Source organism: Bubalus bubalis, chromosome X (assembly GCF_019923935.1).
Source record: "Bubalus bubalis isolate 160015118507 breed Murrah chromosome X, NDDB_SH_1, whole genome shotgun sequence".
In the NCBI taxonomy this organism is placed as follows: domain Eukaryota; kingdom Metazoa; phylum Chordata; class Mammalia; order Artiodactyla; family Bovidae; genus Bubalus; species Bubalus bubalis.
In genome coordinates, this window is record NC_059181.1 from 8,393,946 (window position 1) to 8,410,533 (window position 16,588).

Sequence of the window (16,588 nt, forward strand, 5' to 3'; positions counted from 1 at the left end):
ATTATCCATTAACCATTCAAACAGGCACCTGGCTCCTTTTGAAACAGTTCTATTTTTTAAGGGCTACACCCCCTTTTTTATTTTTGGATGCTGCTTTTGAAATTCACTTAAAAATAACTGTTTCCAAATGAGCAGGTAAAGGCACTGTTGAAGCCCTGGGTGATGTGACTGGAGAAAGAAAAATGGGCTTTTTTTCCACTTGCAGGACTCAGTCATCATGCAGATCACATCCATGCATGTTGAGCAGAGAAACAGCCCTGATTTGATTCATAAGACTGGACCTGCAATTCTGGCTCTGTCATCAATTATTTGTGAAGTCCTGAACATGTCATTTCACCATGTGGGAAATTATTTTCTGCACGGTCAAAATAGGGTAGTGGTGTGCTAGTTGATTTCTAAAGTGATTGCCAGGTCAAATAGTTGATGATTCTGGGCACACTACTTTTCTCGGTACTGTTTTGATTTGGTCTGCTGTTTGAGGTCATAAATATTTTGATAACCTTCCATCAGTACTTGGAATCTAAATTTCTTTTAAGAAAATGTTACACTAATGTTTTAAGAAAATGAGATAAAGGACTGTTTTTATGTAGCAGGAATTTTATCCTTAATGCATTAATAGTTGGCAGCTTTTTCTTCTTGAAAGCTATCTGTGAACCTCTATGGGATTACATATTCTTTAGGGGTTCTCTCTCAATTACCACGTTTGGACAGTTAGGAACCTATTCATGACCAGACCAGGTAGGTTAGCAAATTATTTATCCTTTTATTCTCTGAGGCAACTGCAACCCTTTTACTGTCCACTAAGGTATTCTAAATGCAGAAGCCTGGAACAACGCATCACTGAAAAGATGCCATTTCAAAATGTTCTGAGACTGGGCATTTCAATCTTTACCACGCACAAACCACCTGGGGATCTTGTTAAGATGCAGGTTCTGAATCAGTAGGTCTGTGATGGGATACGAGATTCTGCATTTCTAGCAAGCTCCCAGCTGGGGCCAAGGCTGCTAGCCTTTTGTGTAGTAAGGCACTAAGGGACTGGATAAAATGTGTGTGGACTTTGTATCATTTATGAGTCAGTTTGCCCATTATAAAGATAGATAGGCTGTATACCACTTCCAAAAAACACTACCTGAGCTAATATAAGAAGAAGGATCTCTTTCTAAATAGCACATCAATAGAAATGGCATGTTTCAACTTTAAATATTCATGACTTGTCTTCCTCTTGTTTCTTTCAAGAGTTTTGACATTTACTTCAGTAACTACTGTCACTTTCAAATGGTGACCCATATTTTTGTCCTTTGTAAATCCCCTGTGTTATTATTCATGCCTTTGTTCTGTTTCTACTCTTGGAAGCTGCCTTTATCGGGTTTGCCAGGTGGATTCTGCACATATCTGGAATTAATCTCCATGGCCCATCAGAATGGAGCCAACTCCATTTGATCAAGAGAAGAAGCAGGACAGAGACAGTGACTGCAGGGAGAGATTGGAAGGCTGATGACCACTGTAACTTACCCCGATCAGACAAAACAAAAAGCCACGTTCTGCTCACATCTTTTTAGAACTAGCAATGCCAGAATCTTAACGTGTTTTGCTAAATCTATTGCAGGGTTGTCTTCTAGACACACAGATTGACATGTTAGCTTCACAGAGTCTCTGTTTCTCAAGATTATCCATATTACACAATATTTCAGAACTGACAAACTGTCTTCTATTTCTGAGTCCATTTGGGATTTGAGTTGTGGGAACTGTTTAAAGGCAATGGGAGGTCCTCTTAATTGTGCTAAAATCTCTAAATATATTATTCATCCTCTATTTAGTGTATTTAACACATAGCCACTTATGCATGAGTCTCCTATGAGAGGCTGATTTTTTTTTATTAAAAAGAAAAGTCATTTTCTGATTAAGAAGCAGTTCCTTTTTTAATGAAATTTCTTTTGGTTCTGCTATACAGAAATAAATCACCAAGGCTCTCTCAGAAAAGGTTGTAAATATTTTGCACTTGTGCACTTTTAAAATAAAACCTGAAGTCATTTAAGTCCCTCAATTAGTCTTTGCCAAGGTTAAGTACATTTGAGCATTAGCACGTTATTGCATAATACAGTGAGCTGGCAGAACAGAAAGCCATCGGCCAAGTTTAAATGTTCATAGGTTCTTAATTTGGGGGGAGACCTTGAGGCAGGCAATTAACAAATACTTTATATTTTAATTTTTCAGGTAAAGAAATCCAGAAGAGGTTAACTAATTTAACCCAAGATCTGAGCAGGTTAAATGGACGGGGGAGAAGCTACTGTTTGGTGGTACATGTCACTGTAGCAGCTTAATTGGGGCAGGCGAGGGAGGAATGATGTTTTAAAAATGACCTCTTGACAATATTTCTTTAATGTGGATAATATACATTGCTTTCTCTCCTGGGAGGTCTATGTCTCTTTCTTTTCCCATGGAAATAAAAGAGCAATCGTTGATAGGTAGCTTTTAGTTATGCGGCTCAGTACTGAAGCGTCTGCAGTCATCGAGGACAAACTTGTGGTTGCCGAGCTGGAGGGGCTGGGGGAAGAACGGAGTGAGAGTCTGCGGTGAGACGCTGTAAACTATTATATATAGGGTGGATAAACAATAAGGTCCTACTGTATAGCACAGGGAACTATATTCCATATCCTATAATAAATCACAAAAGAAAAGAATATAAAAAAGAATGTGCATACATGTATGACTGAAACATTTGGCTGTACAGCAGAAATGAACACAGCACTGTAAACCAACCATATTTCAGTAAAAAAAAATACTGTTGTGTCTGAGTACCGCCATGCAGTCGTCTGTAAAACACCTCCTGTCCCATTGTAAGTGATAGAAACACACACGCATACACCCTTTGCAATCAGAACTTGTGGATTCTGCCAGGCCTCATTTGGAATCATCAAGGTCGGCTGTGTGACGCCAGTGAGCATGCGTGTGGGGTGTGCTGACGTCTTGCTATGGAATGACTTCAGCGCTGATGCTCTGACTCCCCCCGTTGGGACTACAGATCCATCGTGACACACATCTGCAGGGGAAAAAATAGCTCACCATTGCATTTACTCAGGCGCAGCCTTTTCTGGCAGCCTCTGGGCCACTTCAGGTGAGGTCTGTGCCCTGCCTGTTGGGAACATCACAGAGCACAGAGAGCACTGGGCTCCTGAGCTAGCTGTTCTCTCCTGGGCTCATTTCCATGCTTCTTTGGCAGTTAATCTTTTGAGTCTCCCTTTCCAAAGAACCTCTCAGCTCTTGAAATGCCTGAAACTGAATATGTTTACCTTCTTGTATCTGATGGATGCTCTTAAGTATTGCTTATACAGGTTTAATCTTCTTTCCCCTTGACTCAGATCGTCATGTGTGATGTTTTCTTTTCATTTCAGATTGATCCAACACTTGGAATTTGCCACCACCAGTCAGTCAAGTAGTCAGTGATCTGCAGACCCTCACAACGCACTAAGGAAGTCTGCTATTCACACGGGCCTTTAATGCAATACTCCAGGGGTTAGGAGGCATTATTTCTTTGCTCTGTGATGTCTCTCTGTGGTGAGCATACTAATATTAGAGAAGGAAAAAAAATGAGTTCTTTAGGATTGCTCCCTCATACCAGTGAATAATATCTGATATTAGAAAGGACACTCATTCATTTCATACTCACCATCCGTATCACTAGTAAGGAAAGTTTTTATCTTGTCTATCAGAGATTGGGGATATTATACAGTGAGGCCTGAAGTGGCAATAATACATTTAAGTGACTATTCCATAAATGAAGTAATGACTTCCGGTTCACATTTCACCCTGGAAATGGTACTGGTAGAGTCACCTCAAAATTGGATGATTAGAATTATAATCCAAATTGTCATTCATTTTGTTTATGATCCTATACAAGAACTTTTTGCCTATTCATAAGTCAGGAAAATAGTATCCTATATTTTCTTCATTCCTCTACTTTTACATTTACATCTATCTTCTGTCTGAAATTAATTTGGGGGATGATGTGGGATAGTGATTAAGATTCACTGTTTTTTCCATTTGGGTATTTAAATAATCCAGGACCACTTATCGACAATATCCTTTCTCCCATTGCATAGCAGAGTCAACTTTGTCATAAATCATGTGACTGTATATGGATGGGTCTGTTTTTCGACTCTCTATTTTGGTCCAAAAGGTCTATTTGTCTTTCTCTGCACCAACAGCACATGGGCTTCATCCATTTAGCTATATAACAAATCTTGACATCTGGCAATGTTTTCCAGCTCTGTATTTCTTTAAGATTGCCACAGGGCTTCCCTGGTGGCTCCCCAGTGGAGAGTCTGCCTGCTAACACAGGAGACATGGGTTCAATCCCTGGTCTGGGAAGATTCCATATGCTGTGGAGCAATTAAGCCTTTGGGCCACAACTACTGAGCCCATGAGCCCTAGAGCCCACACTATGAAACAAGAGAAGCCACCACAGAAGACCCAGCACAGCCACAAATAAATAAAATTATGAAAAAATAATTGCCACAGATATCCTGGCCTTTGCATTTATAACTATAAATGTTATAGTCGGTTTGTGGATTTTCACAATGACTGAAATGGCATCAAATCTTTGCATGCATTTGGAGATAACTACTGCCTTTACAGTATTGAGTCTTCTAATCCATGAATATAGTATATATAGTATATAGGAGCGGGATTAAAGTTTAAAAAGATCTGTCTACCCCCTCCTCTGCTAAACCAAACACTTAGTTGAATGCCAGATATATCCTGAAAAAAATATGTGAGGAGGGTAAATATGTTTCATTCCTACTCTCTCTCTTTTTGTCTTCTCTCTCCTTTCCTACCACCCAAAGCCCAGGAATTTCATGAGTTTCTTTAAGGTGTCTGGGCATTCATCTCAACTAAACTCTGTATTAATTCTCTCCAATCAAAACTCACATATCACACAGTAACACAATATAAAACTGTGATAAGTTTCTCATTTAAGAAATATTAGTTATGTTTGAAATTGTACGCATAATATCAGGAAATATTTTTAATTGATGTATCAGTAACTATGATCACAATACTGCTGCATAACAAATAACCATAAAATCTCAGATGCATACAGCAATAAGCACACAAGTTTGAAGATGAACTTTGGGATGACTGATCTGGGAAGGACTAGGATGGGGAGATTGTGCTCTGTGTGGCTTATTTTCTTTCCAGGAACAAGGAGATAGTAAGTTCTTCTCATGGTGATAGCAGAGATGCAATTGAGAGAGCCCAGCCTCTCAAGTGTTTTTAGGTCTCATGTCTTCTGACATCCCACCATCTAACGCAAGTAAATGGACAAACCCCTAGTCAAGGGATGGGCAAGTGCAATCCACCCACAGAAGTGGAGAAGGGGTCAGTAAATAATTTTTAATAATAACTTCAGGGCTTCCCTGGTGGTTCAGTGGTTAAGAATCCACCTTGCAATGCAAGGGGACACTGGTTTGATCCCTGGTCCAGGAAGATCCCACATGCCGAGGAGCAACTAAACTCCTGTAGTTGTGTGTGCACCACAACTACAAAGCCTGAGCTCTAGAGCCTGGGAGCTGCAACTGCTGAAGCCCACGTGCCCTAAAGCCTGTGCTCTGCAACAAGAGAAGCCACTGCGATGAGAAGCCCACAGTGAAGAGTAGCCCCCGCTCGGTGTAACTAGAGAAAGTCCACACGCAACAACAAAGACACAGTACAGCCAATAAATAAATAAATCTTAAAAAAAACCCCAATAACTTCATACACCACAGTTGGGAAATTGTACAAGTTCTTAGACCATATTAGCTTGTTAACTGCCAACATATAATCAAATTCTGTTTCAGTGAAACAACAGAAATTAACAGGTATGTTTATGCTGCCCTAAGAATTCCTTTGTCATACTTATCCAGGCCACGCTTCACAAGAGAGTAACACGCTCTCTTATGAGTCCAGAATTCACTGTATTAGTCTTGTCCATTCTTACAACGTCAGTTCACCACACCTCCAAGCTGACCAAACTGACTCCCTCCCTACTCTCCCCAGTCTCTGAGAATGGTCCACCCAAATCTCCAGGCAGAAGTCTAGGAAACATTCTTGACGATTATTTCCTTCTTTCAGTCACTCCTTGTACTCAATCAATCCCCAGGTGCTATGGATTATTGCTCCTAAGATTCCCTCAAATCAGACCACTTCTTTTCAGAGTTCAGGCTTCCCTCATTTTTCATCTGTCTATTGCACTTGCCTCCTAATCTCCATAATTCCTGACTTGATCCCCTCAAATCCAAATTCCATACCTTAAGTGATTTTTCAAAAATATAAACGTTATAATGCCATTCCTCCTACTTTCCAGCCAGATCCCACAATCCAACTCATTTACCAACTGGATAACTGTGTCTGAAACTGCTAATTCCCCCACTATCCATTCTCCCCTTTGAACTTTAGTAATAATATCCCTGCAGTGACTGCAGCGATGAAATTAAAAGACGCTTACTCTTTGGAAGGAAAGTTATGACCAACCTAGATAGCATATTCAAAAGCAGAGACATTACTTTGCCAACAAAGGTCCGGCTAGTCAAGGCTATGGTTTTTCCTGTGGTCATGTATGGATGTGAGAGTTGGACTGTGAAGAAGGCTGAGCGCTGAAGAATTGATGCTTTTACTTTGGCCACCTCATGCGAAGAGTTGACTCATTAGAGAAGACTCTGATACTGGGAGGGATTGGGGGCAGGAGGAGAAGGGGACGACAGAGGATGAGATGGCTGGATGGCATCACTGACTCGATGGATGTGAGTCTGAGTGAGCTCCGGGAGTTGGTGATGGACACGGAGGCCTGGTGTGCTGCGATTCACGGGGTCGAAAAGGGTCAGACACGACTGAGCAACTGAACTGAACTGAACTGAACAATATCCCTGAGTTTTTGCTGTGCACATGACTGATCAGATAAAGACTGCATTTCCATTCTCTCTTGCAGTCATATTACTTGGTGCTGGCCAAAAGGGTATGAGCAGAAGTGATGAGTGAAATATCTGGTTCATTCACTTTAAAGGAAAGGAGCATGCCTTCTACATTCCTCCTGGAATACAGACATGCTGGTGGGAGTTGGAGTGGCCATTCAGATCATGAGATGGAAGCCATGGGTTGGAGATTACAGAGTAACAAGATGGAAAGGGCCTGGGTATCCCACACTGTAAATCTGTCTTATCTCCCTGGATGATTTATGACTTGAGTTACAAGAGGGAAAATGAATGTCTATCATGTTAAAGCCACTGATGTTTTGATGTCATTGTTAGAACAGCTGAGCCTATCTCCTAATATTATTGACTTCTGCCCATTTTTACTGCCATATCATTTACAGCTTCCAAATCTAGCTAATGATCCTGGCTAGTGAGCCCTTAGAAGTATGCCCCACTCATCTCTTGGGTTAATTTTCCATCCTTTCAAGATTCAGCAAGTCTTTCTTCCTCTGGAAGCCTCACTAATGCCTCCTTCTGTTGGGTATTTTAAACATAGCTGTGCCCTGGTCTTCCATAGCATTCATGCTGTGCATTAATCTATTAAAGCATTTAATACATTGTGTTGAAAACAGGATTTCCTTATCTGCTTTACTTTAACAAGTCTTCTTTCTCAACGGCTCTACCTATTCTCTTCCAGTGCTCTGGAACAACAGAAGGCAATTCCTGTAGGGCAGCACTGGTCTTTATTTATTTTTTATCCTGGACACCTAACAGTGGATGGTAAGTAAATTCATGTTAAATGAGTAAATGGGTAGATTATTTATCTGCACACTTAGTGAGTGTATATCTTTTTGGGTTGTTTTGTGTCTCCTAGGAAGAGGCAACCTAATAGAGTCAAAGCATTTGTTAAATTAGATGTTTCTTGTCTGTTTAGATATTTTAGGTATTTTTCTACTGAACTCTGGTTGGAAAGCTTTCTTTTTACTCAAAGAAATGGAAAAATTTTCAGAGGGGGAAATTGCTTAAATGTGAAGTACTATTTTGATTTAAAATAAAAATCAGTTGCCTGGTCAATACCAGGTTTTGCTGGATCTCAGGAAGAGACCAAGTGTTTCCTACACCTATTACATTTACATCTTCTACAATTTCAGTTTCTTTGAATTATTTGCCTATTGAGATTTTTTTTTAAAGGAAAGGAACCCCCTCCCCCCTCACTGTCCTTGAACAGAAAGCATCTATGTCTGAACTGCCTTTGAGGACCTACCTCTCCTTAGTAGCAGCCTCACATATATGTCTTCCTCAGCTGGCATTTGTTTTGTCTTTACCTAAGGGATTGTCCTCTCTCCTTCCTCCTTGAAAGACCATTTCCTTTGTCTCCCGAAATCCCAAGACGAGTTCCTTTTGATTCAGTCATTGGCAAAAGGAAAGTCCCAATGACAGAAGCTAACAGGATCTAGAGTTGTTATCTGACAGTTAGTGACGTTTGGAACCGTTTAACTTTCTATTGCCTTTGAGTGATAGCCAAGTCTCTGGGCAGAACATAGAATTAAGATGCCTACATATATTCCCTTTTTTATGTACCTAAAACCTCAAGATTTGGTTTAAGAATCCCTTTAGTGTACACTTAGTTAATTGATCCCTTTTTCTAATAATAATTTAATGTTTTCTAAACAATGTATGGTCATTGTTGAAAATATAGATAACAGTCAAATAACATTAATATAATTTGAATTGTCCTTAATTTCAATAATATATACTCATTATAAAAATAGACCATAGTTAAATAATAATATTGAAATTATCCATAAGCTCAACACCTAAAAAGAACCACTATTAAAATCTCCTTCTCTCTCTCTGTATGTATGGATACACATATATGATACACAGATGTATCCACACACATTTTTAAACATAATATTGTACATGTCATTTATTAGCCTACTTTTTCACTTTATAATATATAATGAACATGAAAATTTTCCTTTTATATTCTTTTAAATTATTCTTTCACAGTATTATTTCAGGGGCTGAATTACATTCCATTGTGAATTATATAATAACTCATTTACTCAGTTCATACTTGGTGCATATTTAAGCTGTTTCCAATTTCTTCCCTCATGAAGGTAATTTTAGCAAGTACCCATGTAACTAGATTTTCAAAGCCCTGTGATTTCTTCCCCCTTTAGGATAAATTCCTAGAAGTAGATTTGCTAGATCAAAAGATATGCAAACTACAAATTAAGTCTTTTCACATGCATTGCCAAATTGCCTCTTACGGATTTATTTTAATACTTATATATTGCTTTTCACTTATAAGCAATGTGCCTCAAGAGCATATTCTGTCTCTTGTTTACTTCCCTTGATCTCTGGGAACGCTGAGGGTCATGGGATGTTATGAATTGCCATTGTGCTACCTGCTGGCTGTGTAAGCAGAGATGAATCCATGTCAGACACACACTTGTGTCTGCCTTGCTGGGATTTATCCTGACAGAGAGGCCCCTGTGATCTTCCCTTAGCCCTCAGGGTGGTACTATGGGAAAGAGCCAGCCAGAGTTTCAAATCTCAAATCAGGTGCCATGCAAGCAATAGCTAAAGGGGCACATTGCTGGTGTTTCATTTTTAAAGGCTGGTCAAAGTACATGCCAATGACAGACTTCTCGTTTATTCCTGAGAATCAACATTTTCACCACGGGTATTTCACAAATGGTCATGTTCTCGCCATATTTGCTATACAAGATACTGCTACAAAGAAATCACCATGGGGTGAGGGTATGTGCAATGGTTACTGTAAACTTCAAAGGGAGCATGAATACATTATGGTCATATATGCATCATGAATGCATGACATATGGTCACCTTCCCATTACTGTTCCTAGCACATTGCTCCTAGTAGGCAGTAAATTAACATTAGTCAAAAATTAAATGGATAACTCAGTGAATGCTGTCTGTCATTCTGGATGTGTAAAAGTATTTATGTATGGTTGGAGTATTTGAGACTTTAGCCACAGCTGGGGTAAAGCCACATTCTTCTTGAGACTTAGTTAAGTCTCCAAAAAGATATGAGTGGAGCTTGAAATGTGAGTCAGCAAGAGTAAGACTAAAAATAATTACAAATAATACAGTTCTGTCAATTACTCGTGAGTAATGTGAGAGGGATGGCCCGATTAGGACTGGAAAATTTGAAAAATGGTGACAATGACAACCTTAATTAATCCTAGCAATTTTGGTGTTTACTTTTTTAAGGGATCAGATTGGCAACAAATCTCTTGTGATAGGAAATAAGACTATGCCCCATTGGGGGGGGGGATCAAAAATCTCTTTGGAATCCTGCCTGATCTCTTCCCTCCTTTGCTCCCTCCCTCTCTCTCTCACACACACACGTATATATATATACACACACTACTTCTTTGATGATATGCAGGAGATACTAATTATTTGGCATTCTTAGAAAAGAATCTGCATTCATTATCTATTGCTGCATCACAAATTACCCCCAAATTACTATTTTGGTAGCTTAAAATAGTACACATTTATCACCACATCACTTCTGTGGATCAGGAATCCTTATATGGCATAACTGGGCCCCCATATCAGGGTTTCTGAGAAGGCCACGGTCCTCTCAAGGCTAACTTGGAAGGATTTGCTTCCTAGCTCACTTATGCGGTTGCTGGACCCATGTTGGCCTGGGGCCTCAGTTCCTCATAGTCTGTGGTCAGGCTTCCCTCAGTTCCTTGCCAAGTGGCCTCTCCATAGGGCATCTCTGTGGAGGGAATATCACATCTGGATTTACTAGTATGAGCACGTGAAAAGGCGAGAGAGAGAGAGAACAAGTCAGAAGGTAGGAAGTCACAGTGGTTTGTAAGTTTTGCTATTTTCAATTGGAAATATAACATCTTATTACTTTTTTGTATTCAAATTTTAAACAACTTGCTATGGTGGTCCAGGCATACTCAAAGGAGATGGGTTATACATGGGCGTGAATACCAAGAGGTGGCAATCCTTGGGGCCATCTTAGAAGTTTGCCTGTCACAGGACCCATGAAGGGGGAGTGGGTATATCTCTCTGTCTACATATCTGTCCATCCATCCATCCATCTACCTATTTATGCGTATTTATTAAGATTCTACTTAGATAAATAGCGCATGGGAAATATCTGCAGCATAGATTACCTTTATAGACCTTTAGTGCCTCAAAGCTGATTATTCATTCCACTAACTATTTCCTCATTCTCTGTCTTCCATAGATAGCACCTTGTTTGGTATCAGATTGAGAAGGATATTATGGCAGCAGCAGCAAGACCAACAAACCTTTACTGGGCAACTAACTTCCCTGTTTTAGGAACACGCAAGGATTAAAAGGATATTAAGTTCATCTATCTGCCTTTTAAAAAAATTTAATTAGCATTTCTTGAGTGTCCTCCACTTACTCATGCAAAGCATTTCAGAAATACAAAGATGAATACGAATCTCATTAAATGTTTGTTTAAAGTCATTAAAGGATGTCCAGAGCCCATGCTCATGGGGAGATTCTAGACTTGCCTGAGCAAAGAGGAGGTGCTCCCCAGTTTGGTCCTGTATATAAGTCCTTCCCCCAACAGCTCTCCCGCTGTGTTGGACCCCTGATGGTAAGCCCATGCCGTCAACACAGCCAGCCTGGACAGTGGTTCTCCAAGTTGCTGCTGGACTACCAACATCAGCATCACCTGAAAAGTTGTTAAAGATGCATATTCTCAGGCCCATTCCTGACACCAAATCAAAATTTCTACGGGTGGGGTCCAGCAGTCTGGGATTCAAATTCCAAGATGGGATTAGCATCTAAGCCCCCTATAGATGCAGATTTAGAAATCACCCCTTTTCCACTGTCTTTCAGCTGTTGGTTGCTTCTCCATACTTTCCCCTTTGGCCTTCTATGTAGCCCACTGTACCTGCTGTACACGCACTCTTGCTCTGATCTTTAAGTCACTGTCAAATAAAATTCAAGAAGCTGGCCATCTCACTTTGGAGAAAGATGTACACATATCAAAGTGTGGTCAAAGTGATCAAGGTGGAGATAAATGTTGGCAGAATCCAGGGGAAAGATGATTTTGTTTCAGCTAGGAGGATTGGAGAAGGTATTACAGAAGAGACAACACTTGATCTGACCTTTGGAAGATGAGAAGCATTTTAATAGACTGAGAAGTGAGGGAATTAGAGTTTGACACATGCCTGAAGTGACAGGCAGAGTTGTATGCTTGGAGGTAAAACCCTGGAGGTATAGCCACTGGAATTCTAGCTTTTCCCAACTTGTAGCATTATCTGCTTTCACCTGGATTCATTCTTATCTGCCTCAACACTCCTTTAAGAAAGCCTATTGTCCAGATTTTTCTCTCCTTTCTCATCTCTTAATTGTTCTGAATTTTCTCCTTCATGAGATTAGCATCTTATAAACAAGCTGGAGCAGGCACATTCAGAGCTACTGCAGACGATTTGAGAATTAATAGTCTGGGCAAGACTTAATAGTTAAAATCATATGAAGGCAATTTCACTTTGGTCTTAGTCTAGTAAGTCATTAGAGCAGGCTTATCGTCTTATGCGTCTGGGTAGTGAGTTGAGGAGTTTGGTTGGAAAACAGGAGGGAAGTAGGTGCTAAGAAAAGTTTTTAATATCCAAAAAAGGGAAAGAGCCTGGAGGAGATAAATGAGCATTAGTGATCTTGTTTTACTTAGACTGTCATGATGGATTAGTGATCCTTTCTTTAACAGTGATTCTTAACAGGGAAAAATGTTGTCCCCAAGGGGACATTTAGCAGTATCTGAAGACATTTTTGCTTGTCACAATGGGGGCAAGGAGCTACTGGCATCTAACAGAGGACAGGGATGTGGCTAAACATTCTACAGTACATAGAACAACCCTTCCCCCTGCTGCTGCTGCTGCTGCTAAGTCACTTCAGTCATGTCCAACTCTGTGCAACCCCATAGACGGCGGCCCACCAGGCTCCCCCGTCCCTGGGATTCTCCAGGCAAGAACACTGGAGTGGGTTGCCATTTCCTTCTCCAATGCATGAAAGTGAAAAGTGAAGTCGCTCAGTCGTGTCTGACTCTTAGCGACCCCATGGACTGCAGCCTACCAGGCTCCTCCATCCATGGGATTTTCCAGGCAAGAGTGGGGTGCCATTGCCTTCTCCGACCCTTCCCTCTACCCAACACCAACGAATTACCCCATCTAACATGCCAGTAGTGCTGAGGATGAGAAGCCCTGGATGAAAAATACACTCCACACCAATTAGACTGGCTGAAATAAAGTATAGTGACACGTCGAGTGCTGGCAAGGATGTGGAGACACAAGAGGATCACTCATGCACTGCTGGTGGGAATGTATGAATGGTATCGTCATTCAGGGAAACAGTTTGATGGTTTCTTGTACAACTCTACCTGTAATCATCATAAGACTCAGCAATTGCATTCTTGGGCATTTAATCAAGAGAAATGAAAATGTATGTTCCTACATAACCTGGGCACAAATATTCAAAGAAGCTCTATTCATAATAACCCCAAACTGGAAATAACACAGATGTCCTTCAATGTGTGAATGGTAAAACAAACTTCTGAAAGTTTGCTGCTGCGAAGCCGTGTGCTACGCTGGGATTCATGATCTCTGGAGGAGAGGATTTCCACCCGGGGCCAGAGACCAGGCTTGACCACTGGAGCTTTCTGTGTAACAGAATTTTATTAAAGTATAAGGGAGACAGAGAAAGCTTCTGACATAGGATAGGTATCAGAAGAGGGCAGAAAGAATGCCCAGTCGCTAGTTTTTAGCAAGGCATTTTATGTGGTTAGAGAGCTTCTAATCAGATAAAAGAAATGCCTCAAGGCTGAGGGAGTTTCTCCAGGCCCCTCTCCCACAATATACATTTTTGAGATAGGACGGCACAAGGTGTGTCACCCACGGCCATAAAATAATTCACATGAGTACTGGTGTGTTGAGTCATTATCAGCCCAAGGTTTGAGAAAAGAAAATAGTCTTAGGCAGAACTATTTTGAAGAAAGGCAGATTCCAAAGCAAATACATAGTTTCATTAACAAAGGTTAAGAAAAACATTTCCATAAGAAAAGTGCATTGGTTAGTTCAAGGCAGAACCAGGTGCCTTCAACACAGAATTAAAAGAAGCTTCTTTTAATTTTGAGTAGACCAGGAAAAAAAAAAAAAATCTGCCACTTCAAGTTTACTTCCTCCTGCCCCTTGGGGACCTGTGGCCTTCCTACCTGTCACCCTCGCACATCCATACCATAGAATATTACTTAGCAGTAAAAATAAGAGACTATGCATACATGCAACAACTCGGGCGCATGTCCTGAGAATTATGCTGAGTGTAAAAAGCAAATCCCCAAAGGCTAAATGCTGTAGGATTCCATTTATCATTCTTGACATGTTATAGAAATGGAATGTAAAAGTGGAGAATAGATTAGTGATTGCCAGGTGTTAAAGACAGGGAAACAAGACAGGGAGCAGGTAGAAGGTCGATGCACTTTGAATAGGGCAACACAGAGGATTCTTGTGGGGACAGAACTATTCAGGATGCTGACTACAGTGGTGGCTAGACAAACCTACCCATGTGATAAATACACACACACACACACACACACACACACACACCAATGAGCACAAGTAAAGGGAACTAGCCTGGTTGTGATATTGTATTTGGCTTTTGTTGTTATTGTTCAGTCGCTCAGTCATGTCTGACTCTTTGCGACCCCCTGGGCTGCAGCACAACAGGCTTCCCCGTCCTTCACCATCTTCCGGAGCTTACTCAAACTCATGTCCATCGAGTCGGTGATGCCATCCAGCCATCTCATCCTCTGTTGTCCCCTTCTCCTCCTGCCTTCAATCTTTTCCAGCATCAGGGTGTTTTCTAATGAGTCAGCTCTTCGTATCAGGTGGCCAAAGTATTGGAGCTTCAGCTTCAGCATCAGTTCTTCCAATGAATATTCAGGGTTGAGTTCCTTTAGCATTGACAGGTTTGACCTCCTTGCAGTCTAAGGGACTCTCAAGAGTCTTCTCCAGCACCACACTTCAAAAGCATCAAATCTCTGCACTCAGCTTTCTTTATGGCCCAACTCTCATATCCATACATGACTACTGGAAAAACCATAGCTTTGACTATACAGACCTTTATCGGCAAAGTAATGTCTCTGCTTTTTAATATGCTGTCTAGGTTGGTCATAGCTTTTCTTCCAAAGAGCAAACGTATTTTTAATTCCATGGCTGCAGTCACTGTCCACAGTGATTTTGGAGCCCAAGAAAATAAAGTCTGTCACTGTTTCCATTGTTTCCCCATCTATTTGCCATGAAATGATGATCTTTGTTTTTTGAATGTTGAATTTTAAGCCAGCTTTTTCACTCTTTTCTTTCACCTTCATCAGGAGGCTCTTTAGTTCCTCTTCACTTTTTGCCATAAGGGTGGTGTCACCAGTATATCTGAGGTTATTGATATTTCTCCTGGCTTTTTGGGAGAAATTTTGGTTTTTAAAGATATTATTGAGTAAGACTGAATAAAATGTTCCTAGGATATCTCTATATCATTCCCTAAAACTGCAAGTGTATCTATAATTATCTCAAAAGAAAAAGTAAAAAAAAAACAACCAAAAAGCGAGTTCAGATTCACATACTTTGAGAGTATGAATGGTTTGTTTTGCGCAAGCTTTCAGGAGATTATAACCTTTCTTTTTCCTGCTCAAGGGCATTATGATTTTTGTCTTCTTTCCTGAAATTAAATGTAAGGCCTCAAGGTAAAACAAAGTATATTCACCCTTATTGATATTTTCTCAGTGTCATTAGATAGGAAAACTACAGTGATCCCCCTCCACCTTGTCATCCTGGTTTACAAATGCCACTGTCCCTCCTAATTACACATGCTTCACTAGCCTAAGAAAGCAGCCTGTTGACATCAATACAAACACAAAGCACTTGAAATAAAGCCATCTTCTTCTCTAATATACTGTGATTCATAGAATGAAGGAAGAATATAAAATATATATAAAAGAGTGACATTTAAAGAAAAGCAAAGTTCTAAAAATAGCTTTTTCACTCCAAGTTTTATATATTCAACACTCCTCATTAATATGCTTCCAATTAGAATTCTATAGACATTACTCATGTAAATGTTGAGCCTAATGTGTTTGTTCTGTTAATTTTTCACTGTTATGTCTTTATTTCTTCTGTTCAGGATGAATCGTGATGTGCTAAACTGGTTCCCTGTTGCAGCTGGACTAGTAACTTTGCTTCTAAATCAGAGCCACTACAATTCAGAGTGATGGATCAAAGATAAAACCTGCTTTGTAACACGGGGTATATTGCTATTTCTGAAACTATAGGAGGTAGAAAGCAATAGGAGAGTGTGAGGATAGGTTTTTCAACTCTCTGATGGTAGATTTCTTTGACAAATAGAAGATAATCACAGTCTACATGTCAGGACAAGCTAGAACCAAGTGTCAGCGCAATTTCAGAAAAACATCTGGAAAATCACATAGGGCAATGACATTGTGTGTCTATCAAAGGTGAAAGATAATTTCTCTTTAGTTATCAAGCAATATAGTTAAGAAATTATTTGGTAAAAATTTTTGAGGATAAAATATGACTAAGGAAGGCTCAACAATCCATTTGCTT

The 16,588-nt window shown here is 40.1% G+C and overlaps 1 long non-coding RNA gene across 2 annotated transcripts; it reads left to right on the plus strand.

Annotated features, from left to right (window-relative positions):
- Window positions 1-3,033: 3,033 nt before the first annotated feature.
- LOC123331789 lies at window positions 3,034-16,286 on the plus strand. 2 transcript variants are annotated; one of them, XR_006548563.2, is made up of 4 exons: window positions 3,034-3,115; window positions 3,393-3,555; window positions 7,645-7,727; window positions 16,149-16,286. It is a non-coding gene; the product is annotated as an uncharacterized LOC123331789 (long non-coding RNA). The 2 variants fall into 2 exon arrangements; XR_006548564.2 differs by having other exon boundaries at window positions 3,393-3,513.
- Window positions 16,287-16,588: the final 302 nt, after the last annotated feature.